This window comes from Thrips palmi, unplaced genomic scaffold (genome assembly GCF_012932325.1).
Source record: "Thrips palmi isolate BJ-2018 unplaced genomic scaffold, TpBJ-2018v1 HiC_scaffold_3, whole genome shotgun sequence".
Taxonomy (NCBI): Eukaryota; Metazoa; Arthropoda; class Insecta; order Thysanoptera; family Thripidae; genus Thrips; species Thrips palmi.
The window spans coordinates 13,157,168-13,184,667 of record NW_023144630.1 but is presented as its reverse complement, the minus strand read 5'-3'; the positions used below and the strand labels follow the sequence as shown (position 1 = coordinate 13,184,667).

General features: G+C 49.3%; 7 non-coding genes across 7 annotated transcripts; 3 read left to right on the top strand and 4 right to left on the bottom strand.

Moving 5' to 3' along the window:
• Window positions 1-3,252: 3,252 nt before the first annotated feature.
• On the bottom strand, window positions 3,253-3,324 carry Trnae-uuc. The gene has a single exon. It is a non-coding gene; the product is annotated as a tRNA-Glu (tRNA).
• A 138-nt stretch (window positions 3,325-3,462) lies between these two features.
• On the bottom strand, window positions 3,463-3,535 carry Trnat-ugu. The gene has a single exon. It is a non-coding gene; the product is annotated as a tRNA-Thr (tRNA).
• A 101-nt stretch (window positions 3,536-3,636) lies between these two features.
• Trnag-ucc lies at window positions 3,637-3,708 on the top strand. Its single transcript has one exon. It is a non-coding gene; the product is annotated as a tRNA-Gly (tRNA).
• An 83-nt stretch (window positions 3,709-3,791) lies between these two features.
• Trnav-aac lies at window positions 3,792-3,864 on the top strand. Its single transcript has one exon. It is a non-coding gene; the product is annotated as a tRNA-Val (tRNA).
• Window positions 3,865-3,930: 66 nt separating this feature from the next.
• On the top strand, window positions 3,931-4,012 carry Trnal-aag. The gene has a single exon. It is a non-coding gene; the product is annotated as a tRNA-Leu (tRNA).
• A 2,166-nt stretch (window positions 4,013-6,178) lies between these two features.
• Window positions 6,179-6,251, bottom strand: Trnar-ucg. Its single transcript has one exon. It is a non-coding gene; the product is annotated as a tRNA-Arg (tRNA).
• An 85-nt stretch (window positions 6,252-6,336) lies between these two features.
• Window positions 6,337-6,409, bottom strand: Trnan-guu. Its single transcript has one exon. It is a non-coding gene; the product is annotated as a tRNA-Asn (tRNA).
• Window positions 6,410-27,500: the final 21,091 nt, after the last annotated feature.

Here is a 27,500-nt window from a genome sequence, read left to right as displayed (position 1 = left end):
CTCTCAGGGGCCAATATGAACGGTTTTAAATATCACCCCGATCGGATAATATCTTCAGCCCCCACAACGGCCTTGAAAATCGGAAAAATGGTTAAAAACGCCTTGTGGGTAGGCAATTTGTTTGCACGCTTCCGGCCACTTGCAGGCATGTCCTTAGGCGCAAAAAGTCGAAAGGGGACCCCCTTAGCCTAAAATAAATTTGTGGACAATCTCACTCAATGATTAATACCAGTTTCTGCAAAGTTAACGCATGATATTTAACAATTCTGTCATGATTTACCTGTAAATTCCCACGTATGTCAGTTTCGCCAATGTCGGCCGTCTTTTTCTCCGCTCTGACTTGCTTCCTGAGGTCAGATGGGTCGATTTAGGGGGGATTCATTTTGGGTCAAAAATCGCTAGGACGCTCCGTTTGGCGGGAAAATTGGGTCAAAATAAGCGAAATTGCAGAAAAATTGATAAATTTGACCCAATTTTCCCGCCAAACGGAGCGTCCTAGCGATTTTTGACCCAAAATGAATCCCCCCTAAATCGACCCATCTGACCTCAGGAAGCAAGTCAGAGCGGAGAAAAAGACGGCCGACATTGGCGAAACTGACATACGTGGGAATTTACAGGTAAATCATGACAGAATTGTTAAATATCATGCGTTAACTTTGCAGAAACTGGTATTAATCATTGAGTGAGATTGTCCACAAATTTATTTTAGGCTAAGGGGGTCCCCTTTCGACTTTTTGCGCCTAAGAACATGCCTGGAAGTGGCCGGAAGCGTGCAAAAAAATTGCCTACCCACAAGGCGTTTTTAACCATTTTTCCGATTTTCAAGGCCGTTGTGGGGGCTGAAGATATTATCCGATCGGGGTGATATTTAAAACAGTTCATATTGGCCCCTGAGAGAACACTTTGCCACCCGAGCCGATATCAATTTCAGAAAAAAGTGTTTTTCGCGGCAACCCTAACCAGCACGGGGTATCGCCGCGGAAGGACAGCGAGCGGCAGCCGGCGCCAGAGGAGGCCTCGGAGCGTGGAGTAGTGACGAGTGAGTACTCTGGTGCCGGGCAAGGAGAGGGGATGGAGACGGACAACGAGGACAACGACGAGGACGCGCCGCGCACCAGGACGTCGTCGTTCGACTTCTTGTCCGGGTCCGAGGTGGGTTCCGAGGTGGCCGAGGACGCCCTGTCGTGCCTGGGTGGACTGCGGAGCAGGGCGGCGAGCAGCGCGAGCGAGTCGACGGGCTTCGTGGAGGTGGTGAAGAAGAGGAAGCGGATTCGCGGCGAGGACGCCGGGCAGGCCAAGATGAGGACGCAGATGGAGAAGTTGGCAGCCTTGATGAAGAGCAGCGCTGCGATGGGGGCCGGCACCAAGGCCAAGGCAGCCGAGAAGAAGGCGAAGATGGACACGGGGGCGAAGAAAAACTAATATGGCTGTCAAAATCTTGTCTTTTAATATGTCCATAGCAACGGCGGCAGTGAAGGTGCAGGCGATGACGGAGATGATCATGGAGCTGTCCCCGGATGTGGTGCTGCTGCAGGAGGTGCGCGCCCCCGTCCTCGGCGTCCCCGGCTACGAGGAGGTCATCAACGTCGGCACGGAGGCTCGCGGCACCGCCCTGCTCGTCCGCCCCCCGCTCAAGGCCACCAACGTCAAGGCCCTGCCCAGCGGCCGCGGCCTCAGCGCCCTCGTCGCCGGAGTGACCATCGCCAACGTCTACGGGCCGGCGGGCTCCCAAGGCAGAGGTGAGAGGCCAGACTTCTTGATAAACCAGCTAGCGATTCTTCTGGCAGACGCTGTGGGGCCGATAGTGCTTGGAGGAGATTGGAACTGCATCGCGAGGCCGCAGGACACCACCGGCGCCGCGGAGCCCTGCCGCATCCTTGCCAACGTCATCCAGGACCTACAGCTCGACGACGCATGGACGAGGCTGCATCCTAGCGAGGTAGGCTACACGTACCGAGGGCCTAGCTGCTTGTCGCGCCTCGACAGAGTCTACGTCACCAAGGACCTGACGCCGCGGCTCCGAGGGGCCCAACTGCACACCGCGGCCTTCGGCGACCACCGCGCCATCAGCGTGGACATCGCCCTGGACACCGAGGCGCGCCAGCGGCCGGACCGCGGCCAGCGACTCTGGAAGTTCGACCCCGCCACGCTCAGCGACGAGGCCTTCCTTCCCGCACTGCGCGAGCGGTGGCTGCAGTGGAGGCGCCAACGAGGGGACGCCGACGTCGTGGACTGGTGGGAGGCCACCAAGAAGAAGCTGCAGGCCTTCTGCAAGGACTTCTCCAGGCGTTCCAGGCGCGAGGACAACGTCATGTGCCAGTTCCTCTCCAGCTGCGTCAACGAGATCGCCGCCCGACTCTACGACCAGCCTGGGGCCCACGACGAGCTGCGCCAGGAGCTGGACGCCGCGCGGGAGCGCCTGCTGCAGCTGCTGTCCAGGAGGCTGGCCTGCACCCGGGCGCGCGCCAAGTGCCCCGACGAGGTGGACGGCGAGACGGTCGGACTGCACCACGTCGCCGCCAGCCTGCGCCGCCGGAGGGAGGGAGTCATCGAGCAGCTCGAGGACGCCGACGGCAACGTGTTCCGGGACCCCGCCGCCATCGCCGAGCACGTCCGCCAGCACTACGCCGCCGTGTTTGCCGCCCAGGGCCCCGGGGAGCAAGATGCAACCCAACGCGCGCGCGAAGGGATGCCTACCTCCACGGCGGCCGCCGCTCCGCTCGCCCCGCCAGCCCCGCGAGACGCTCCAAGGACGCCGCTGCTGGACGCCGTCGTGCCCGGCGCCGTGCTCACCCCCGAGGACAACGAGGCCGTGCTGCGGCCGTTCACGATGGAGGAGATGGAGGCCGCGCTCAAGGCCAGTCCGCGCGGCAAGTCCCCTGGAGAGGACGGCCTTTTTAAATAAAGTAACCGTTTTAGTCCTGTTAGAATACCGAAAGAGAAGAGCAAGAGGAAGCAGTCTTTTAAATTTGTTATCTTTTATCACTGTTGATTTTATTTTATTGTTGATAATTGTTATGCTATTAACTGAGCCGAATAAACATGTTTTCAAAAAAAAAAGCTGGTAGAGCGGTGGACTGTAGGTGATAGGGCTGGCGCAGGCATCCATAGGTCGCTGGTTCAAATCCGGCTCGAAGGACGTCCTCCATTTTGCCGCCATTGCACATGAAACGCTGCACGTGACGCCGCATCGAGCACCCATCCTGCTGACCCGCGACGAAAGCAACTCCTCCTTTCGGAGAGCAAAAAGGATTCCGGTACCGGGAATCGAACCCGAGCCTCCTGGGTGAAAGCCAGAAATCCTAACCACTAGACCATACCGGATGACGAGTACCGTGGTCCGTCGAACTAATAAGCATGCCTGTCCGCAACGCAGCGTCGTCCGTAAAAGAAAATAAACGGTCCGCGTCGGGCTGGGGGTTGCGCTCCGTGGTTCAAAACCAGTCGGAGTACAGAGCATCGTGCCCCCAGAGAGATTCGAACTCTCGACCCCCGGTTTACAAGACCGGTGCTCTAACCACTGAGCCATGGGGGCTCATGGAAGAACTGACTCCGCCACGCCCAGGATGCTGCTTTCACCTTGGCGATGCAGTCAGCCCGATTCCTTGCATCCCCTTTGCAGTAAGGGCACGTGTGGCGACAGTGGTGTAGTGGTTAGCATAGTTGCCTTCCAAGCAGTTGATCCGGGTTCGATTCCCGGCTGTCGCATTCCTTTTGCGTGTCAACGGCACAGGCGGCGAACCACACCGCACAGCAATGGGCTTCGGTCCGTTGCAGGTGGGACAGTATCAGATTCCGTGGTGTAGCGGTTATCACATCTGCCTAACACGCAGAAGGTCCCCAGTTCGATCCTGGGCGGAATCACGTTTTGCTTCTCCTCCCGTCTTTCCTCTGATAGGCAGTGCTGCCGAAAGTCGGCATTAATGCGCTGGTAGCGTGGCCGAGCGGTCTAAGGCGCTGGTTTAAGGCACCAGTCTCCTCGGAGGCGTGGGTTCGAATCCCACCGCTACCACTTCTTTGGCTGAGCGATAGCGAAGCCCTTGCCGTGTTTGGGCGCGCTGAAAAGTGACTGGTCGTGCGTCTGTCTGTCTGTGACTTTGTACTCACCAACGATTCTCAGCAACTACAGTGGCTATAGTTTCAAGATTTCGTATTTAACGTCGCCTTAGTACCCCCCAACACGAGTTTGTTTCAAATCGTTGTTTAGTATCGTTTGAAATAATCAAAACATATTTTTGAATCAGGTCATTAGCGTGGTTAGGTTGGCAGCGCGGCAGCAGCGCTTACCAATTTCTCATACCTGCGGGTCCGCGGCTCTCAAATACGGGACTCAAGCAAATAAGCAAATAAAACTAAATAAAGAGCAGAAGGGTTTGGAAATGAGATCGGCCTTAGTTTTTCAACATTCTAGAATGATTAAAACCCTTTTGGAACACCAACACAGCGAAATATGGAGAATGGATTCGAAAATGATTTACGTGTTTCGTTCCCCTCTCCCCCCTCCCCTGTCAGATGGGAATCATCTTCAGGTCAGTGCACTTTGACAAAGCATTGTAAAAAGGATTTTTTATTTTGACCTTTTGTATTGTGTGCATCTTTTTATTTCATTCTAGTGTCATCCTCTTTTTAAAATTTTCAAACTAGAGGAAATCAGGGAAATGCATAAATAACTTGTGTTGAAATTGGCAGGCATACTTAGTTTGGACTCGAGAAATTCATTCTATTGCAATGCTGCAAGCTGACAAGAGTACAAAAGCACTAACATGAGTTTATTAATAGAATCAATTTATGGTTGTGTATATTTAATCCTAATAGAGTTTGAATTGATATTGGTTTCAAAGAGACGACTCAGGTTTTGAGCGGTGAGTGAATTGGTGATTGGATTTAGTGAGACGATTCCTTTAACTTCACCGAAGTTAATATAACTGGTACTACTCAGTATTGTTACATGAGTAAGATAAATTATGTCGGTTCATTAAGCCTTGGGTAGCCTTGGCGTTGGACTCTATGTGACGAATCACTGGATTTGACAATAATTGGTCCCCGTTAACTGGTTTAGATCAGCCTACCCTAAACTGACTCTCTTAATATTTACTGTGATAACATGTTCCAATCAATATTGTTTTATTCACTGGTTCACAATGAAAGAATGACAAAATGTTTCATAAATATAACTTATAAAATTGTGAGTTCATTAGTTAAGAAAAAAGAGTTATCGAATAGTGACCCAAGCATACGAGTAGCCAATTAAGCGATCCAAAGCTGGCAATTGAATTTTACTCGACACAGGGATTTGCCTTGGTGTGGCATCAGGGAATTGGTGACGGCAGAGGGTGCTCCATGAAGACAAATAGGAACAATATACAGAAATTGAGTCTAAAGTATTGTATGTAGTTTGCAGTGTACTGGCAACAAAAACTACATTTATTTCAATGCCAATCCTACATTTTCATCTAGAGCTACGCAATTTGGGGCAATTTTAACACCAGACCTATATTTTCATCCCATATTAGGTCATTTTGGACCAAAAATTTCAAGTCAAGTTTTATATTGTTTCCTGCAGTTTTTTGTGTGCTGAACTCAAAAATGACTTCCAAAATTTTCCCAGACTCACACTTACCCGAATTTTAACCAATTTTGGACCAAAATTTTTAAATCGAGTTTGACGTTGATCCCAGCAGTTTTTGGTGTGCTGATAACGAAAATCACTTTCATTTCGACTTCAGACTTATATTTTCATCGCAAATTAGATCATTTTGGACCAAAATTTTCATGTCGAGTTTTACATTGTTTCCTGCAGTTTTTGGTGTGCTGAACTCAAAAATGACCTTCAAACTTTTCCCAGACTCATATTTAACCGAATTTTGACCAATTTTGGACCAAAATTTTTAAATCGAGTTTGACATTGATCCCAGCAGTTTTTGGTGCTCTGATAACGAAAATCACTTCCATTTGTGCCCCTGGTGTAAAGTTCACTGAATATGAGCCCATAAGATGGACATTTCGTCCATCGCAAAGTCCAAAGTGCACAAAAAATGTCCATTCGCATCGCTCAGCCACACTACGCGCCCAGACTGAACGGCGCGTACCCCTAGTTTTAAAAAGCGAGAAGAAAGAAAAAGGGGGAGGAAGAGGAATCGTTCCTCTTCTCACGCTCTCCTGGCCATAAGAACGGGGACGACCGTGACAGGACTCGAACCTGCAATCTTCGGATCCGAAGTCCGACGCCTTATCCATTAGGCCACACGGTCCTCGGTCCCGCCTGCTCGCTGCTGGACCATCCTACCGGGGCTGCGCGGGGAAGCAACTGATGAAACTTCCACCAAAAGAGATACGCGCCCCCGGGTGGGGTCGAACCACCAACCTTTCGGTTAACAGCCGAACGCGCTAACCATTGCGCCACGGAGGCCCATGACGATGCACCTCCACTTTGCAGCTCCAAGCGTCTCGTCCCTACGTCGATGCCGTGTTTTATTCCGTCCGTGTCGGCTGGCGACAAAATTGCATCGGCCGGGAATCGAACCCGGGCCGCCCGCGTGGCAGGCGAGCATTCTAATGAAAAGGAAACTTTTCATCTGCTCTTGCGATTTCCCTGTGGTATCACAATTTGCATCGATTTCAGTTATTGACAGGAGCACTGCATTTAGATATTCTAATATCCCAGTCCCTAGTACTATCGAAATTGTGTGTTGGTATCACCAGGCAATTTCTCCAGTCTATTGCTCACGAACCGCTTAATGTGACTAGGCATCACCTGGTTAATATTACTGGTTCAGATTTAATCTTCTGGAGAGTTGAGGAGATTGAGAAGGGAGTTAGTAGCTGTTCTATGGAAATTAGCCCTAGCACATCCATCTCTCCCATCACTTCTAAGAAATTTAGGAGGTCCCTGCGATCAAACTCTTTTAGCTCCACAAAAGTTCGATCTACTCGAACCAGTATCTTCCGTAGAAGACATATAATGGAAAATTCCACCAACTCTTCTAAGAAAGAGAACATTACAGCTGCCTTGAGGGCAAAATTGTCTGACTCTTCGCGAGCCGGAGCCACATTGGCTCAGCTAACTCTTGAAGAGGGAGACACAACTGATTTGGGATTTGACGGCATAGACGACAACATTAATACAGAGATGGGAAATCAGAACTTAGGTCGACAGATTCTCCCATCAGAGATTCGATCTGCTTTGTCCACCAAGGGAAAGCAGAAAGCGAAGGCTGTTTCACCAGTCCCTCAGGTTGCTCACCAACCTCGTTCAGCGCCCGATCCCCCTACTACCAAACCCGCTCTTGCAAAACCAACTCTTCAACCAGGCCCGCTTCAGCAGTCTACTCCCTTAGACCAACGCAGAGTGATATATATCCGGAAAGAGGATCTTTACAACATGAAAACAGTCTCCGAGCCTACTCAACCAACTGTTGTGAGTCCGCGTGATGACGACCGGCAGAGCTCTCAGAACACTGTACAAGCACTAACAACGGTTGACTGTACCGTCCAAGTTTCAGACATTTCGGTGAGGTCAGCAGCAGCAGGATCCGGAACAGTTGGCACCTCGATTTCGGAATCAATTCAGAAGGTCTCAGAACCCTCCTGGTTTGAAATGACTGAGCAGAGTGGATTGAATCAGAACGCAAACATATCCATCAGCTCTCCCTCTGAGTGCCAAGAGAATGAAAACCAACTTTTCTCCAAGGCAGAGACAAGTGTTCCTGAGTTAACTTAAATGGACAACCAGGAGTCAGACATGATCAGCTCCTCCCACAGACTAAGTCCGGTTGTCGATCTAGGATCCTATAACAACAAGCTCGGAAGCACATCAACAGAGGTTCCTTCCAAACCAGATTTGACCGAGCTCTTTCTTCGAGAAGAAGTTAAGATCAAAATTATGGCATTAGAGGGTCTCAAGTCCGAGGGAGTAAACTACTTAGATGTTCTTCCTGAGCAGTGGTGGCCCATACCCTGGACTGTCTATCTGTCTGCAGGGATCCTTAACTTACCTCATAAGGGCACCATAACGTTATCGTAAGAGTTAAAGTTATTAACCTTAACTTCTGACATCTTTTCAAAAAGGGTAAGTTATTTTTTTGTGTTTTGAATTTGTGTAGGGACACTTTTGGAAGTATTTCCAAAAGTCCGTACCCTTAACCTTTAGCGAACATTGTCTTATGTTACGTTATGAAAGCAGTGTTAGTTAAATGTTAAGTTAAGTTAAGGATCTCTGTCTGTCTGAGGAGAAAAGAAAGCCATGGCTGGACCTGCGAGAGCAGCTTTTGTCCAGATTCCCTTATGAGAACAACGTGGTTCACTCCATGGAAAACCTGGCGCAATCCTTCAAGAATTATCTTCCCAAACTGAGCTATGTAATTTTGGAAAATACCATCAGAGAACTTCCCAGATATCCAACATCGGCAAAGAAAGTCATTATGGATGCTTTGATATCTAATTTCGGAAGCTCACCTATGACTCTCACTACCATCCTCAATGGGGTTAAGCAGGGGCTGTCATCCTCTGTTGAAGCTCAATATGAGGAGGCCATCAAAAAGATAGATGCCGCAGCTGACTCAATAAAGGTGATGGTGGTGCATCTTCAGCAATACATGAGTGGGGCCAACAATATTCTGCAAGCTTGTCAAATTCAATGCACTGGATTTGCAAATGAGAAGATCTCTGAGATGATTCAGGAGCAAGGAGAGTTAGTGGAGAAGTTGTTGCTCAAAGGAGAAGACAACAGGGGCCCGTCTCTCAGTGAGTCTGCATGGGCTGAAGAACAGTTATCAGATCGGGAGAAGACTTCTATGGCACATCCCACTGCCCCAATTTATTCTAGAGAGATGAGTGTTCCCGGTCCGAATCGGGCTCTTGCCAGTGCTCCAAAGAACACAGAATCTTTGTCTGACTACCCAGCAGTGGACCCACTCAACCCCGCAAGTGACTTGACCAAAAGATTTTACTTCAGACGGAATGAGTATCAAAAGAGGGCTGATTGGTCTAGGGGAGTGTCAGTGTTATCAAGAACTCGTAAGGCTATTGCTATTACCAATATTGAAACCCCAGTTCCAACACCGAGTCCTCCTGTGTGGGCATCAGGAGACATCTTCGAACATCCGAATCTTCAGAACTGCCAATTGGCAACGTCTGATGAGTTGACCACACCATGGAGGAATTTCAGAAATTGTGAGAAAAATCCTATAAGGGTCAAATGTGCCGAGTTGGATGTATTACAGGCGTCTGTTGGGGATCGATGGAGTTATATAGAAACTTTCCGATTCCGTCACAAGCACCCTTATCTAGACATCTATGAGATTGGTCCAATGCCTTTAGACAAGCTGTATTTATTCCCCCATGTCTATCACCACCCATCAGGAATGACAGTTAGCTTCGACATGAAAACAGGAATGCCAATTATTACAGGAGAGCCTTCTGATGACGGCACTATTTACAGGTGGTTGGAGGTTCTGACAGATTGCTTGACTCCCAAACAGATATTATATTTTATGGCAGCAGATTTTGTCAAAGTAATCTCATTGTTAGCTGCAAATAAGGATATTTCTAACTCTGACGTTTTTAGATTTGCGTGCTCTAATGTCTCTGAATGCTGTCCTTGGATACTCAGAAAGAGACTAGCCTCTACTCCAAATGGTATGAGAAATCATCTCTACTCTTACTACTGTGGCTCTAATTCCAAATCGCTTAGGTCTGATACTGAGGGGAGTGGGGGTGCAGACTCAGTCGAGAACTACACTGATGGGTAAGACAACGCATTAGTTCTCCCTTAGTGCCAATCACTAGCTTTAGAAGGACATCTGTAAATATTTTGGTTTACAGGGGTTCTTAGAATTGATTTTGATGTTTATGTTAGCTGTTAGGTTCATTAGATTTAGAAATTTTGATTCTACGGCTGACCGTCGGGGCGGACGGACGTGTGCCGCTCTGTCTCTCGGATCGCGCCATAACCCTACTTTTCCGTGTTTTGACTGTTCTCGAGTTGTTTTTACTAAGTTTTTACTAACTGTTTTATAAGTGTGACGTGAGGAAATCGAACCAGGTTCAGGAGCAAGACCGGATTTTATTTATGTGATACCCACCTCTTCAGTGTTGTGCTCCTGTCATCAAGAAGTTCACCAAGAAGTTGTGTGTGGAAAAGTGATGCAATCTTGTACTCTGTGAGTGAGATTCTCTCCATCGGGACCTGTCTCCATGCAAACACTGCGTGCGGCTGGACCCGCCCACCGTCTCACGCCTGGCAAGTGCAATCTATGCTTCACTGACTTTTATTTACCCTGTCCGTCCGCCCGCGATGACCCGCCCGCCCTAGACTTGGCTGAGGCTTTTTGAGGTTATGTTGCCCAGTGTTCGCCATGCGGCGACGACCGTTAGCATTTTGTTTTTTTCCCCACTGGCACTGCCTCTCGCTTAGTTCTCGCCTACGGTCTCGGCTGGTGCTAATGACTCTTTACCCTGCAAATCCTCTCCACAATGGAGGTGCTGATTATCGAAGTCCGCTGGGAATCCGGTGCCCTTGCCCGCTGTGTCCTCCCACTCTGACTCCAGTGAGCTGCATTTCGGCTCTAAAGAGACTGTCGCTCGGATGCACGGCATCAAGGAATCCTGCGCGCGCTGCCGCGAGTGCGGGGCTCCCTTTCCCCGGACCGCCGCTCGGCCCCCCCGCACCTCCAGAAGGCCCACGGCCTGAAGGGGGACGACCCCGGGAGCTAGCGCTGACGCGGTGCTGGGTCGGCCCCGTCGACGGCGACCCCCAGCAAGCCGACGAGCCGGATGGGCTGCCTAGCCCCCAGGCCCCCCCGGGCCCGGGCCGCTCCACCAGCCAGCGCCAGGCCGCGCGCAGCACGCCCCCCCCGGGAGGAGGGGAACCCAATCACGCCGGCGCAGAAAGGGAGCTGTTCCCCAGAGGCTCTGGGTCAGGGGTCCCGGCGGAGACGGCCTCGGCCAGACCGCGGCCTGGGACGCCCCGGGGCTTGGCCACGACCACCCGCGGGACAAGGACCACGGAAAGTAGCCTCAAATTTAGCCCTCCCCCCCACCACCATTGCGCGGTTCACCCGCTGGTCCTTGTTTCCCAACAGGTCGTGCGCCGCCGTCACCACCGCCCCGGGCAACGAGGACCCCCAGGAGACCGGCTGCCGCTCGCTCGCCGCCCCCCGACCTCGAGGACAGCGAGGAACCCCTCGGCCTCCCCGCGGACCCACAGGGACGGGGACGCCGCAGAGGCTACACCCCAGCGCGCCCCCCCCTTGGCCCCGGCCTCGGTGGCGGCCGCGGACGGGGGGTCAACGGCCACGTTATACAGGGGGGACCGCACCCACGGCAAGTAGTTACAGTTAAAAACTCTTGCCCTAGCTCTGCTACCACGCCATCTCCACCCCGGGTTTCGTGTCCCGCAGGCACACTGCAGGGCCGCATGGGTTGCCTACCCAGCCGGCGCGCCCCGTCCAGCCGTTGCCGCCGCTGATCGCCGCCACGCCCGAGGTTTCCCCGCCATCCCACCAGCCGCGTGCAGGGGATGCTGGAGCAGGCGTGCGCGAGGCCACACCGCGCCGCTCGCCGCCCAGGATGGTGTCGGCCATGGCAGTCGCCAGCCGGCTGCGGCGCGCGCACCTCAACATCAGGACACCGCCGGCCTGCGTCGCGCCCCCCGGTCCAGGGGCGGCGCTGCTGCCATCCCCCCCTGAATCGACGCGGCGCCGCGCCCCTCGCCCGGCTCGTCGTCGGCCGCCTCGGAGACCCACAGGGACGAGGCCGCCGCAGAGGCTCCACTCCAGCGTGCCCCCGCCCCGGGCCCCGGCCTCGGTGGCTGCCGCAGACGGAGTGGAAATGGCCACGCTACACAGCCTGAGTGCTGCCCCCAGGCAAAATACTCTCCAACCCCCTTGCCACCCCTACTCCTGGAACAATTGCTGGCCTCCTCCATCCCGCCCAGGTCCAATTGCGACGCCGCCCCCCCACACCCTCGAGCCAGCGCCGCGCCCAGCGGAGCCCCGTGAGGGCTTCGGCTCCGTGTCCAGCACACCGTCGCCGAGCCGCGCCGCCCCCAAGGCCACCAAGTTCCAGAGGGAGTGGCTGGACAAGCTCGAGCAGGACCTGGGGTGGAGCGCGTTCGTGGCCCTCGTCGCGGACTTCACCAAGGCCATGCAGCCTCCGCAGCGACCTGCTCCGCAAGGGCCCAAGAGGAGGCCGTGGCCGTGGCCGTGGCCGTGGCCGCGGGCGAGGCGACGCCCAACACCACCACGACGACGTCGCGGCGCGGAAGCGGCTCCAGTGGCTCTACCGCGTGAACCGCAAGAAGGCCATGCGCGAGGTCCGGCAAGAGGAGTCGCCGGTCTGCGCCGTCCAGCCAGACGTCGTGGAGGACCACTTCCAGCGCGTCTTCGCCGAGCGCCTGCGGGACCTGGGCGAGCCCCGGAGGACGCGGTGCTGCCCGACACCAAGCAGCACGACGCCTCGCTCGTCGCCACCATCACCCGCGAGGAGGTCGTCGCCAAGCTCCGGCGCGCCGCCAACACCGCCCCCGGCGTGGACGGGGTCCGCTACCAGGACCTGAAGCCTTGGAGGAGGCCAGCAATTGTTCCAGGAGTAGAGAGTGGCAAGAGGGTTGGAGAGTACTTGCCTGGGGGGAGCACTCGGGCTGTGTAGCGTGGCCATTTCCACTCCGTCTGCGGCAGCCACCGAGGCCGAGGCCAGGGCGGGGGCACGCTGGAGTGGAGCCTCTGCGGCGGCCTCGTCCCTGTGGGTCTCCGAGGCGGCCGACGCCTTCTTTTCTTGTAAAATTACTTCTGAAAGGCAGTGCAGGTTGGCACTACCGCAAAACAAATGCTACTGTAGCAGACGACACAACGAGGACAACAAATGAAATTCAACATGGCAGTCCTGTTGCTGTGTTGCTTGTCTGTTCACTAAAATGTTTTCTTTATTATATCTGTGTTCGCGATTTAAAGTGGTGCTGCTGTACTTTGGCATTTTGTCCAGTGGAGACGGCGAAACAGAGAGTGCTAGATAGTGCACGGAACTTTCTTACCTCGAGTTTATTAACCGAGTTCTGTCCATGGAACTTCCAACAATGCCCAAGTGCAGCAAGGTTAGCTGGGGATTGGAATAAGTCAAAGGAGTGAGTAAGAACTTGTGTCATCATGGATGTCGCTTTGTTTAGGCCTCTTATTAAAGACATGATCTTAAACTACATGCACACTGAAAGAGACCTTTTAGGATCTGACTCACTGGACCAATATCTTTTTAAACGATGACAAAAAGAGTAAATAGTTGGGCAACGCTTTGCTGACGCAAACCAAATTCACATCATATAACCTTACATTAATATTTTCATAACTGAAAGTGATAGCTTCCAGTATTATTTTCGACTTGAGTAATTGAAAGACTGCAGTTAGTGATGTGTTTACCGGAGTGATCTTGACTGGGATATAGTTCCCAGTATCAAATAGAGTGGGGCTGCAATTATTGCCATATTTTGGCGAGACATTTGTTTCTCGCCAAGAAATGGTGAGACTTTTGTTTCTCGCCAAAAAAATGGCGAGACTTTTGATTCTCGCCAAATATTGGCAAGACTTTTTTTCTTTCCCCTAGGATGGCATGAATTCCGTCCTTTGACTTTTCAGTGCAGATTACGGAATTTACAAAGCGAAGTTTTTAGTCTCCTGAACCGCTGGGTTACAAGATAGGTATTGTTGGTTACAAATTTACCAACACTCCCCCCTGATGTACTGCATATTAAGAAGATTAAGTATGTTGTAGTGAATCATGTCCATTATGCTCCCAAAGATGCTTTTGTGTTAGACTTTGTAAGTGGAGTTCCAGTTTTGGGAGAAATAATCAATATCTATGGACACAAAGACTCTACCATTTTCATCTACAGCAAACTCCAAACATTAAACTATGAACCATCTTTGAATACTTTTCAAGTTAAAAACACTGAAGAGCTTGGAGCAGCGTTGACATCTCAAATTGTGCACCATCATAAAGTTCCCTTTGTAAGATATTGTTGTGGTCACATGCAGAAGTTTCTTGACAACCTTGCTGTTGACCTTCTGTTGTTAATCAGAGCAAATTCTTTTAAAGATACAACAGATTTGCCAAACATTGTAAGTAAAAACAAAATTTTTGGCTGAGCGATAGCGAAGCCTGTTACTCCAGTGCGGTTGAAAAGTTTTTTCTGTCTGTCTGTCTGCGTGTGTGTGTGCACTACTCCTCCTGAACGGCTCGGCCGATCTGGCTGAGACTTTGCAGGCTTGTTAGGTATGTTCTTGGCTCGGCACACGCGAAATTTCACTATCCTAGCTCAACTGGTTCAGTTTTTATAGCCAAAAAACACCTAAAAAACGGTGAAAAATCCAGTTTTCTGCAGGCAGATCTCTCCTGTCTTGATGGAAGGGGGGTCTGGAGGGCGGAGCCCCCCAGCACCGTCAAGTTGAAAAGTTACAAGGGTTAAGATCGTGTAATTGGCTGAGCGAAAGCGAAGCCTGTTACTCCAGTGGGGTTGAAAAGTTTTTCATGTCTGTCTGTCTGTGTGTGTGTGTGTCTGTGTGTCCGCACTACTCCTCCTAAACGGCTCGGCCGATTCTGCTGAGATTTTGCAGGGTCATTGGGCATACCCTTCGCTCGCCACACACCAAAATTTAGCTTTCTATCTCAATCCATTCGGTCATATTAGCCAAAAAACACTTTAAAAACGGCAGGAAAAAGACAACTTTTTTGGAACTTTCAACTTTTTGTCAAGTTCAATGTCGTTATAAATGTTTTTGAGGCTGCTGATGACGAAAATAGAAACCATTCAGACCTCCGACCGAAAGTTTAGCCCCATTAGTGAAGATTTTGATGACCAAATGCTCTTTTTGAGGGAATCACGCCCATTTCCACGGTCTGCCAAGAAAGGCAGCCTGCCGAAAGCAGGTTAGCGCCGCAGGCCAAGGTAGGTGTATACGCCAGGCGTGGATTGTCGAAACTGGCGCAGCATCGCGAAGCCTGTTACGACAAGACACAGTCTGGCGTACACCTACCTTGTTTGTAGATGAATCAACTCTATCTAGTATCAAGGGGGGTCCCAGCATGCAACACTTAAGCGGTAACCGGTGGTGGACAAGCATTGCCTGCCGAAGGCAGGCTAGCGCCGCAGGCCAAGGTAGGTACGCCAGGCGCGGATTGGAGGAACAGGCAGCGAGACATCGCGAAGCCTGTTACGACAAGACGCGGTCTGGCGTAAACCTACCTTGTATGATACAGTTTTAACATAGTCTTTGCCCACAAGTTGTTGGCCGAGCGATAGCGAAGCCTGTTACTCCATTGGGGTTGAAAAGTTTTTCCTGTCTGTCCGTCTGTGTGTGTGTGTGTGTGTGTGTTTCCCCACTACTCCTCCTGAACGGCTCGGCCGATCTCGGTGAGATTTTGCACACTTTTTGGGCATGTCCTTGGCTCGGCACACGCGAAATTTCACTATCCTAGCTCAGCTGGTTCAGTTTTTATAGCGGAAAAACACCTAAAAAACGGCGAAAAATCGAGTTTTCTGCAGACAGATCACTTCTGCCTTTAAGAAGGGGGGTCTGGGGGGCTCAGCCCCGACAAGTTGAAAAGTTACAAGGGATCTAGAATGAAGGGGGGGTCTGGGGGGGCCCCCCAGCATGCATGAAGTTACAAGTAACCGTCGATGGACAAGCCATTGCCTGCCGAAAGCAAGCTAGCGCCGCAGGCCAAGGTAGGTAAGCCAGGCGCGGTTTGGAGGAACACACTGTGGCAAAAAGGTACGGAAAATTCTGTTAATTTTTTTGCCAGGATTCTCCGTAGCCCTCTTATCAATATTCTCCGTAGGCTCTTACAGTATTCTCCGTAGGGCCGTACAGTATTCTCTGTAAGTCCGCACAGTCTTCTCCGTAGGACCTGGAAGACTGTATAGTCCTACGAAGATCACTGTAAGGTCCTACGGAGAATACTGTGCGGTCCTACGGAAAATACTGTAAGAGCCTACGGAGAATATTGATAAGGGGGCTACGGAGAATTACCACAAGCTGTTTACAGAATTTTCCGTAGCTTTTTGCCACAGTGCAGGCAGCGAGACATCGCGAAGCCTGTTACGACAAGACGCGGTCTGGCGTAAACCTACCTTGTAACAAACAGACCGTGCTGATCCTAAATACGGGGGTGGTTTTGAGCAGGCAGCACTCCGAGTAGTTTTTTTGGTGGTTAATTTGAAACCGCCAAGGTAAAAGTCGGAGTACGGTGGACATTTAGTACGCGTTCTGAAAGTACACTTCCAACCAATATACGATCTTGAAATTCAAGCAAGACAGTCACTATACGTTAGAGATTTGATGGGTGTGTGTGGAATTCGAAGATTCGAATGGAACAAAGGGTTACAGAGCCGCAAAGTTGGTGTAAGGTCCGAATGGACATGACGGAACTTACAAAATCGATCCTTTAGGTCCCCCTCCCGCGTCACATGTTAGCTTTGAATGTCCGTAAACAAAGGGAACAAGCAAGTATAGTGCCAAACAAGATTCTTAAGTGCATAAATGGACTGCACTCGAATAAGTTCGCTCTGGGGAGGGTGTGGACACGAAAACGCCCTCTACGCGCGGAATTACCCAGCCGTCTGTCTTTCTCGGCAAATTTTCTGTTCATTCGTTGTGCTGAGTCAAACCTGAGGGTTCGCTGAGATATGAAAGCTGATGTGGGTCAGCAGTAACGCAGTATTTTGCCGGACTGACAATGCACTGATGTAAACTCATTCAGGTTTCGGTCAGATCGATGTATCCCGGCAGAAAGGGCCGATCTGTGGAGCGACAGGAATCAAAGGCCGATCTACTCCCGCCCCGCCAACAAAGGCGCATCTACGCGCGACGCGCCAACAAGGGACTATCTGCGGAGGTACACAGAAAAGAGGCCGAAGTAGCATTTTCTGACATTTGCAGTTTTTTACAGAGTTGCGTTCAGTTCAAGCTGTAGATTAATTTGACAACCGCATTTAAGGTTTAAGACACGGGAAACGCTCCAAAAAACGGTTTAAGTGGTTGGCGTATCTACAGCGGAAGAAAAATAGTCCGTGCAACGGAGACCGATCTAACTGCTCTCGACCCAGTCGAACGCTTCGTGCTTTCGTTCGAGTTACGTTTCTACGCGTCTTCCCACAAGCATTTTATACTTGCTTTGATTGGTCTCGATGAAAACATTTTCCCGCTGCAATGAAACGGCGAGGATTACAACGCGACGTGCAGTCGCGTTCTGCAAAATTGGCTGCACTTGGCCGAAAGAAGCATAATGCAGTCTCTGACGAAGCAAGCGGTATGTTCTTGAGGTTAAAACTTAACTTGCATACTCCAACACCCAACGAAAAAAAATACATCCTAGTGATCATATTTTTTGTTTTTACAGCTAAAGCACAGTAAGCAAAGAAAATTAGGACCAAAAAATTTGACCATGGTAAAACATTCATTTAACAAAGAATGGAAATCGGGCTGATTTCATTAAAATCTCTCATTTAAAAAAAATCACATTTCTTTTTTTAGACTTCAAATAGAGGAAAGAACAATCATAAAACAAATTCTAACTGAAAAAAACGTGTTATTTTACCTAAGACAATGAGGCAATCGGCACATCGGACGGGACTCCCTACGTCACTACATTTTGTCAAAGCGAAACGACTGACTTAAAACCAATGACTCGTCAAACCAACCACACCCTTCGACGCAGAATGAACGGGAGATAATGATGGTACCCTTCCCACACAGTAACCGAATCACACTTAATTGTCTTTCTCGTGTAAACTTTCATCTTCAATTCCCCGCGATTTAGAAAAATGCTACTTCGGCCTTTGTTGGGCGTACCTCCGCAGATAGACCCTTGTTGGCGCGTCGCGCGTAGATGCGCCTTTGTTGGCAAGGCGGGAGTAGATCGGCCTTTGATTCCTGTCGCTCCACAGATCGGCCCTTTCAGCCGGGATACATCGAGATGTATTCAGGTTAGGCTGACATGTGGATGACTGTAGCTGACACCATGTCAGTCATGTGTGCAGCCCCAAGGCAGCCAACTGTTGGGGAACTCCAGTACGGGTCAGTTTGTATCAGCCCCAGGCCATGCAGATCAATCCCTCCACAGGTGTACTCAGATAACCGCAGCTCCGGTTCATCTATAATTTTCTCTAGGGTGGCAGATCACATTGTACGCTGGGCACCTTGCCACTGAGTGCCTAGTGGTGCATTTCTTGCAGTCATAAGGCCCCTCAGGGATGAACATTTTCTTCCACCTTTACAAGGTAGGTTTACGCCAGACCGCGTCTTGTCGTAACAGGCTTCGCGATGTCTCGCTGCCCGTTCCTCCTATCCGCGCCTGGCGTACCTACCTTGGCCTGCGGCGCTAGCCTGCTTTCGGCAGGCAATGGCTTGTCCATCGTCGGTTACTTCTAACTTGTTTCTTTCTGGGGAGCTCCGCTCCCCAGACCCCCCTTCATTCTAGATAGAGTTGCTTCATCTACAGATAACACGATCTTGACCCTTAAAACTTTTCAACTTGTTGAGGCTGGGGGGACCCCCTTTCTTCAAGACAGAAGTGATCTGCCTGCGGAAAACTCGATTTTTCGCCTTTTTTGGCTGAGCGATAGCGAAGCCCTTGCCGTGTTTGGGCGCGCTGAAAAGTGACTGGTCGTGCGTCTGTCTGTCTGTCTGTGACTTTGTACTCACCAACGATTCTCAGCAACTACAGTGGCTATAGTTTCAAGATTTCGTATTTAACGTCGCCTTGGTACCCCCCAACACGAGTTTGTTTCAAATCGTTGTTTAGTATCGTTTGAAATATTCAAAACATACTTTTGAATCAGATTATTAGCATGGTTAGGTTGGCAGCACTCAGCACTCACGAATTTCTCATACCTGCGGCCGCGGCTCTCAAATACGGGACAGAAGCAAATAAGCAAATAAACCAAAATAACGAGCAGAAGGGTTTGGAAATGAGATCGGCCATAGTTTTTCCACATTCTAGAATGATCAAAACCCTTTTAGAGTATCAACACAGCGAAATATGGAGAATGGCAGTGAAAATGATTTACGTGTTTCGTTCCCCTCTCCCCCCTCCCCCTTTCGAGGGGAATCTTCTTCAGGTCAGTGCACTTTGACAGAGCAGTGTAAAAAGAATTTTTTTATTTTGCCCTTTTTGTATTGTGGGCATGTACTTGTTTCATTTTCTATAGTGTCATCCTTTTTTTTAAATTTTTCATAGTAGAGGAAATCAGGGAAATGCATAAATAATTTGTGTTGAAATTAGCAGGCATACTTAGTTTGGACTCGAGAAATACATTCTATTGCAATGCTGCAAGCTGACAAGAGTGCAAAAGTACTAACATGTGTTTATTAATAGAATCAATGTATGGTTGTGTATATTTAATCCTAATAGAGTTTGAATTGATTTTGGGGTTTTAAAGAGACGACTCAGGTTTTGAGCGGTGAGTGAATTAGTGAATGGTTTTAATGAGACGATTCCATTCACTTCACTGAAGTTAATATAACTGGTACTACTCAGTATTGCATACCTGAGTAAGATAAATTGTGTCGGTTCATTAACCCCTGGGTAGCCTTTGCATTGGACTCTATATGACGAATCACTGGATTTGACAAAAATTTGGTCCCCGTTAACTGGTTCAGATCAGCCTACCCTAAACTGACTCTCTTAATATTAACTGTGATAACGTATGCCAATCAATATTGTTTTATTCACTGGTTCACAATGAAAGAATGACAAAATGTTTCATAGATATTAGTGATAAAATTGAGAATTCATTAGTTAAGAAAAAAGAGATATCGAATAGTGACCCAATCATACGAGTAACCAATTAAGCAATTCAATGCTGGCAATTGAATGTTACTCGACTGAGGGATTCACATTGGTGTGGCATCAGGGAATTGGTGATGACAGAGGGTGCTTCATGAAGACAGTGTAGGAATATACAGAAATTGAGTCTAGATAGTTGTTTGTACATTTCAGTGTACTAGTCACAAAAGCTACATTTATTTCAATGCCAAACCTACACTTTCACCTAGAGCTACGCAATTTGGGGCGAAACTTTCTAATTTGAGAGTCATGTGTTTTCCCCGCAGTTTTCAGTGCGCTGACTTCAATATTGACTTCTAAATTTTTTCCCGACCCAAAATTTAACCGATTTTTGGGGCAAATTTTTTTTAAAATTTAATTGCACACTGATTCTTGCAGTTTTTTTAGTGCTGATAGCAAAAATCACTTCCATTTTGACATCAGACTTATATTTTCATCCGAAACGAGGTCATTTTGGACCAAAATTTTCAAGTCGAGTCTTATATTGTTTCCTGCAGTTTTTGGTGTGCTGAACTCAAAAATGACTTCCAAAATTTTCCCAGACTCACACTTACCCCAATTTTGACCAATTTTGGACCAAAATTTTTAAATCGAGTTTGACATTGATCCCAGCAGTTTTTGGTGTGCTGATAACGAAAATCACTCTCATTTCGACTCCAGATTTATATTTTTATCCCAAATTAGGTCATTTTGGACCAAAATTTTCAAGTCGAGTTTTATATTGTTTCCTGCAGTCTTTGGTGTGCTGAACTCAAAAAAGACCTTCAAACTTTTCCCAGACTCACATTTAACCGAATTTTAACCAATTTTGGACCAAAATTTTTAAATCGACTTTGGCATTGATCCCAGCAGTTTTTGGTGTTCTGATAACGAAAATCACTTCCATTTGTACCCCTGGCCTAAAGTTCACTCAATATGAGTCCTTAAGATGCACATTTCGTCTTCTCAAGCAAAGTCCAAAGTGCACAAACCATGTCAATTCGCATCGCTCAGCCACACTACGCGCCCAGACTGAACGGCGCGTACCCCTAGTTTAGAGTTTTTCGGCCTAAAAAAATGGGAAACCCGTTTAGCTAGGATGGAAGTTTTGCGTGTGCCGAGCCAAGGACATGCCCAAAAAGTGTGCAAAATCTCACCGAGATCGGCCGAGCCGTTCAGGAGGAGTAGTGCGGACACACACGCACGCACACACGCAGACAGGAAAAACTTTTCAACCCCGTCTGAGTAACGGGCTTCGCTATCGCTCAGCCTACAAGGTAGGTTAACGCCAGACCGCGTCTTGTCGTAACAGGCTTCGCGATGTCTCGCGGCCTGTTCCTCCAAACCGCGCCTGGCGTACCTACCTTGGCCTGCGGCGCTAGCCTGCCGCATTGGCTTCTCCATCGTCGTTAATACTTCTTTCTTGTTGCGCGCTGGGCCCCCTTCTTTCTAGATAGAGTTGCGCTTCATCTACAGATAACACGATCTTGACCCTTGTTACGTTTTAACTTGTCGAGGGTCAGGGGGCTCGCCCCCCCCCCCCCCCCCCCTACGAGACAGAAGTGATCTGCCTGCAAAAAAAATCGATTTTTTGCCTTTTTTTGGTGTTTTTCGGTTATAAAAACTGAACCAGTTGCGCTAGGAAAGTGAAATTTCGCGTGTGCTGAGCCAAGGATATACCCAAAAAGTGTGCGAAATTTCACCGAGATCGGCCGAGCCGTTCAGGAGGAGTAGTGCGGACACACACACACACGCACGCACGCAGACAGGAAAAACTTTTCAACCCCACCCGAGTAACAGGCTTCGCTATCGCTCAGCCAATACGTGGGTTTCACAATGCTTTTGAGCCTCTCCAGTTTTGGAGGTGGCACATACCTCCTTTTAGAAGTAGAAGGCTGTCGGCTTGTCTCTTCCTCCCACGGTTCACACTGTCCACATCTCTGTTGTAACAAGGTAGGTTTACGCCAGACCGCGTCTTGTCGTAACATGCTTCGCGATGTCTCGCGGCCTGTTCCTCCAATCCGCGCCTGGCGTACCTACCTTGGCCTGCGGCGCTAGCCTGCCTTCGGCAGGCATTGGCTTGTCCATCGTCGGTTATTTCTTTCTCGTTGCATACTGGGGGGCCCCCCCCCCCAGACCCCCCTTCATTCTAGATAGAGGTGCTTCATACAGATAACACGATCTTGACCTTTGTAACGTTTTAACTTGTCGGGAACTCCCCTTTCCTCAACATAGTAGTGATCTGCCTGCAAAAAACTCGATTTTTTGCCGTTTTTTAGGTGTTTTTCGGCTATAAAAACTGAACCAGTTGAGCTAGGATAGTGAAATTTCGCGTGTGCTGAGCCAAGGATATACCTAAAAAGTGTACGAAATCTCACCGAGATCGGCCGAGCCGTTCCGGAGGAGTAGTGCGGACACACACACACACACGCACGCACGCAGACAGGAAAAACTTTTCAACCCCACCCAAGTAACAGGCTTCGCTATCGCTCAGCCAATTAGGGTCTTGTTTTCCCAGAGATTCTGCTTCTTTGCACAGAGATCGTGGTTTCAAGATCAAGGGTGACCTTGCCTCACAGAGTCTCCTTCAACCTCTTATCGTTGGTGCCCCGTATGATTCTGTCTACCATAAGGTAGGTTTACGCCAGACCGCGTCTTGTCGTATCAGGCTTCGCGATGTCTCGCTGCCTGTTCCTCCAATCCGCGCCTGGCGTACCTACCTTGGCCTGCGGCGCTAGCCTGCCTTCGGCAGGCATTGGCTTGTCCATCGTCGGTTACTTCTACCGTGTTGCATGCTGGGGGCTCCAGACCCCCCATCATTCTAGATAGAGTTGCATCATCTACAGATAACACGACCTTGACCCTTGTTACTGTTTAACTTGTCGGGGCTGGGGGAGCCCCCCAGCCCCCCCCTCCTTCAAGACAGAGGTGACCAGCCTGCAGAAAACTCGATTTTTCGCCATTTTTTAGGTGTTTTTCGGCTATAAAAACTGAACCAGTTGAGCTAGGATAGTGAAATTTCGCGTGTGCCGAGCCAAGGACATACCCAAAAAGTGTGCAAAATCTCATTGAGATCGGCCGAGCCGTTCAGGAGGAGTAGTGCGGACACACAGACAGACAGACAGACCGACCGACAGACAGGAAAAACTTTTCAACCCCACTGGAGTAACAGGCTTCGCTATCGCTCAGCCAATCATGGACTCCTCAACCCTTTCATACTGGCAGTCTTTGATGAGGTTCTGAAGATTCGTATACCACGACGTAAAGGGTTCCCCCGGTTTCTGCCTCCGGTTATTGAACTCTTCCCTGAACACCGTCCTAGATTTTTTCTGAGGTGAGCTCATCTATTTTCTTAATAACGGCATCATAATTCCGCCTGTTATCTACAGTTGTAATTTTTCCTTTCTCAGTCACAACTCTTTGCTGGGCGAGTGAGTCGGCGAACGGATAATTCAAGTTCCTGAGTTCATCTCCTCCCTGAAGAAGCAGTGGCGCCCTATTTTCTTCAGGGTTAGCCTGAATGGATCTCTGGCCAATCAAGAACAGTTCGAATTTTTGTTTTAACTGTGTTCAGGCATCACTCATGTTTGGACCGTTCAGATGCACTGGCCCCACGAGCCTGTCACTTCTCTCCATTTTAAACAAGGTAGGTTTACGCCAGACCGCGTCTTGTCGTAACAGGCTTCGCGATGTCTCGCTGCCTGTTCCTCCAATCCGCGCCTGGCGTACCTACCTTGGCCTGCGGCGCTAGCCTGCCTTCGGCAGGCCATGGCTTGTCCATCGTCGGTTACTTCTAACTAGACCCCCCTTCATTCTAGATCCCTTGTAACTTTCTAACATGTCAGGGCTGGGGGCTCCGCCCCCCAGACCCCCCCTTCTTTGAGACAGAAGTGATCTGCCTGCAGAAAACTCGATTTTTCGACGTTTTTTAGGTGTTTTCCGGCTATAAAAACTGAACCAGTTGAGCTAGGATAGTGAAATTTCGCGTGTGCCGAGCCAAGGACATGCCCAAAAAGTGTGCAAAATCTCACCGAGATCGGCCGAGCCGTTCAGGAGGAGTAGTGCGGACACACACAGACAGACAGAAAAAACTTTTCAACCCCAATAGAGTAACAGGCTTCGCTATCGCTCAGCCAATAAAGGTGATTCTAATGGCACTAAGAATGGTTGTCTGCACACCCCCTTCAGAGTCCAGTGCACAGGTTTTTCCACACACTGGTTGCCACAATCAATTCCACTGACAGTAGTACTCAACCACGTGGTGTCCTAAGGCTGCGCCATGTTGTATTTCAGGAGAAGGGTTAACAAACGCCGATGAAGATCAAATGAGAGCTTTATTAATGTCAGAGCTTGTATTTATAGATTCTCCAGGATTCTGGAGGGTGAATAGCCACCTGGCTATTGGCAGTCATCCAGCACTATGTGCAGTAGTCATGGCTGTATGCAGTAAACTCACCGCCTACTAAAACATTTCTGAGTCCGGAAAAATTTGCATGGACATAGTTCCTTCCAATAGGGTACTTTCGTAGATCCTGAACCGGAAGCAAACAGACGCCATGTTGGCGGAAGTAGATCAAAACTTGACATGGGAAAGAGACGATAGTAAAATGTATCGGCCACACTTGAACATAATGGTCGTTTGATACTTATTTGCAGTGCATTTGTGTTCCTCGGGCAATATATGTATAGCCTGGTTCCATTTGGAGATCGCAAGAGAGTTAAGGTTCCGGCCAATATGGCGTCTGCTTGCTTCCGGTTCAGGATCCACGAAAGTACCCTACTGGTAAGTCTACATTCTGGAAAATGATTTTAGCCTTTCCCTTGATACTGCAACTCAATTGCATCCTCATCCGCAATTTGATTGGTGCAACGTTTTAATGGTAGATTGTGGTGAATAGTAAAATATTTCTACATTAATGTTTTTTCTTACCAGGGATTGAGGAACGACCCTCATTGACTGTGCCGATGCTGCAAGAAGGCTCCTTAATGAAGCTAACCCAAGCAGCCCACTCAATGAGGCCAAAATCCTCCTCGACCCCCTGCAGCAGCGCCCCCGGGGCTCGGCTCGGATTTGCTACCACCGGGCGGTTCTTAGGATCGCCCAAGGAGGCTGCACACCAAATTTGGTCAAGATCGTTCCAAGGAAAGTCCTCGGACGGACGGAGTGATGAACACCTCAGCACCCCCCAAATTGAAATTGAAAGGGGGAAATTCACAACAAAACCTCGAAATTTATCTCATATAACCCCGTTCTACGATACTCCCCTACAATCAAGATAAAACTTGAGAGAAAATACAAGGTAGGTGTACGCCAGACCGTGTCTTGTCGTAACAGGCTTCGCGATGCTGCGCCAGCTTCGACAATCAACGCCTGGCGTATACAACTACCTTGGCCTGCGGCGCTAACCTGCCTTCGGCAGGCTGCCTTCCTAGGTCGACCGTTAAAATGGGCGTGATCCCCTGAAAAATAGCATTTGGTCATCAACATCTACACCAATGGGACATAGCTTTCGGTCGGAGGTCAGAATGGGTTCTATTTTCGTCATCAGCAGCCTCTAAAACTCATCAAACGACATGAAACTTGACAGAAGGTTGAAAGTACCCAAAAAGTAGTCTTTTTTCTGCCGTTTTTGGCCCGTCCCGTTAATTTTTCGTAAAAAAATGACGGAGGGACGGGCATATAATATGATCCCTGCTGTGCGTTACGGTGCCGCGAAAAACACTTTTTTCTGAAATTGATATCGGCTAGGGTGGCAAAGTGTTCTCTCAGGGGCCAATATGAACGGTTTTAAATATCACCCCGATCGGATAATATCTTCAGCCCCCACAACGGCCTTGAAAATCGGAAAAATGGTTAAAAACGCCTTGTGGGTAGGCAATTTGTTTGCACGCTTCCGGCCACTCCCAGGCATATCCTTAGGCTTAAAAAGTCGAAAGGGGACCCCCTAAGCCTAAAATAAACTTGTGGACAACCTCACTCTATGATTAATACCAGTTTCTGCAAAGTTAACGCATGATATTGAACAATTCTGTCATGATTTGCCTGTAAATTCCCACGTATGTCACTTTCACCCATTTCGACCGTCTTTTTTTCCGATCTGACTTGCTTCCTGAGGTCAGAAGGGTCGATTTAGGGGGGGTTCATTTAGGGTCAAGAATCGCTAGGACGCTCTGTTTGGCGGGAAAATTGGGTCTAATTAATCAATTTTTCTGCAATTTCGGTTATTTTGACCCAATTTTCCCCCAAACAGAGCGTCCTAGCGATTTTTGACCCGAATTAAACCCCCCCCTAAATCGACCCTTCTGACCTCAGAAAGCAAGTCAGATCGGAGAAAAAGACGGTAAATGGGCGAAACTGACATACGGGGGAAATTTTAAAAGGCAAATCATGACAGAATTGTTCAATATCATGTTTTAACTTTGCAGAAACTGGTATTAATCATAGAATGAGGTTGTCCACAAATTTTTTTTAGGCTTGGGGGGTCCCCTTTCGACTTTTTAACCCTAAGGATATGCCTGGGAGTGACCAAAAGCGTGCAAACAAATTCCCTACCCAAAAAGCTTTTTTAAACCATTTTTCCGATTTTCAAGGCCGTTGTGGGGCGAAGATATTATCCGATGGGGGGTGATATTTAAAACCGTTTATTGACCCCTGAGAGAACACTTTGCCACCCGAGCCGATATCAATTTCAGAAAAAAGTTTTTTTCGCGGCACCCTACTGTGCGTCCGTTCGTTCGTTCGTTCGTCCGAGGGCTTCCCCTGGTCCGATCTTGACCAAATTTTGGGATGCAGCCTCCTTCGGTGACCCCAAGAACCGCCCGGTGGCAGCAAATCCGATCCGAGCCCCGGGGGGCTGCTGCAGGTGCATCATGGTCTACATGGGGTCGAAGGGGATTTCGGCAACGGATACAGCTAGGAGGGCATATGGGGGATTTTGGAATCAGGGCGACGAGAAAAAACAAACGGTGCCAGTTTCAAGTGAATCGGAGAATTTTTGGGCCCGGGTTCAAATCCCAGGGGGGATATTTTTAACATTCTTTTTACTCGAGTTTTTGCATTGTTTCTGATGTTTTTGAGGGTGCTGATGACGGAAATAAAATAAATTTGGACCCCATACTGAGTTTCAGATCCCGTTAGGGTTAAACATTAGCGAAATTCACCAAATTTTTAAATGTACGGGACGGGCCAAAGTTGCCGATGTATATCGCTACTTTTCCCGTTATTCAAGTGTTTTTTTGGGTAAAGTGGCCGAGTGGATTTAAATAGAAAGCTGAATTTTGGTGTGTGGTGAGCCAAGGACATACCTAATTACCCTGCAAAATTTCAGGCAGATCGGCCGAGCCGTTCAGGAGGGGCAGTGCCCCACACACACACACGCACGCAGACAGACCCACAGACAAAACTTTTAACCGCACTCGAGAACGGGCTTCGCTATCGCTCAGCCAATTAAGGAATGATTAGAACTGTACAGTCAAACTTCTTCGCTATATGTTGCACGTTACACGCTCGTTAAACACTTTAAAGGGGGGGCCCTGGTGAAAAAATGGCCAAAATTGCCAAAAAAAAGTGTTTTGAAAGTACATAGATAAAAGGGAGGTTTACGCCAGACCGCGTCTTGTCGTAACAGGCTTCGCGATATCTCGCGGGCCCGTTCCTCCAATAGGGTACTTTCGTAGATCCCGAA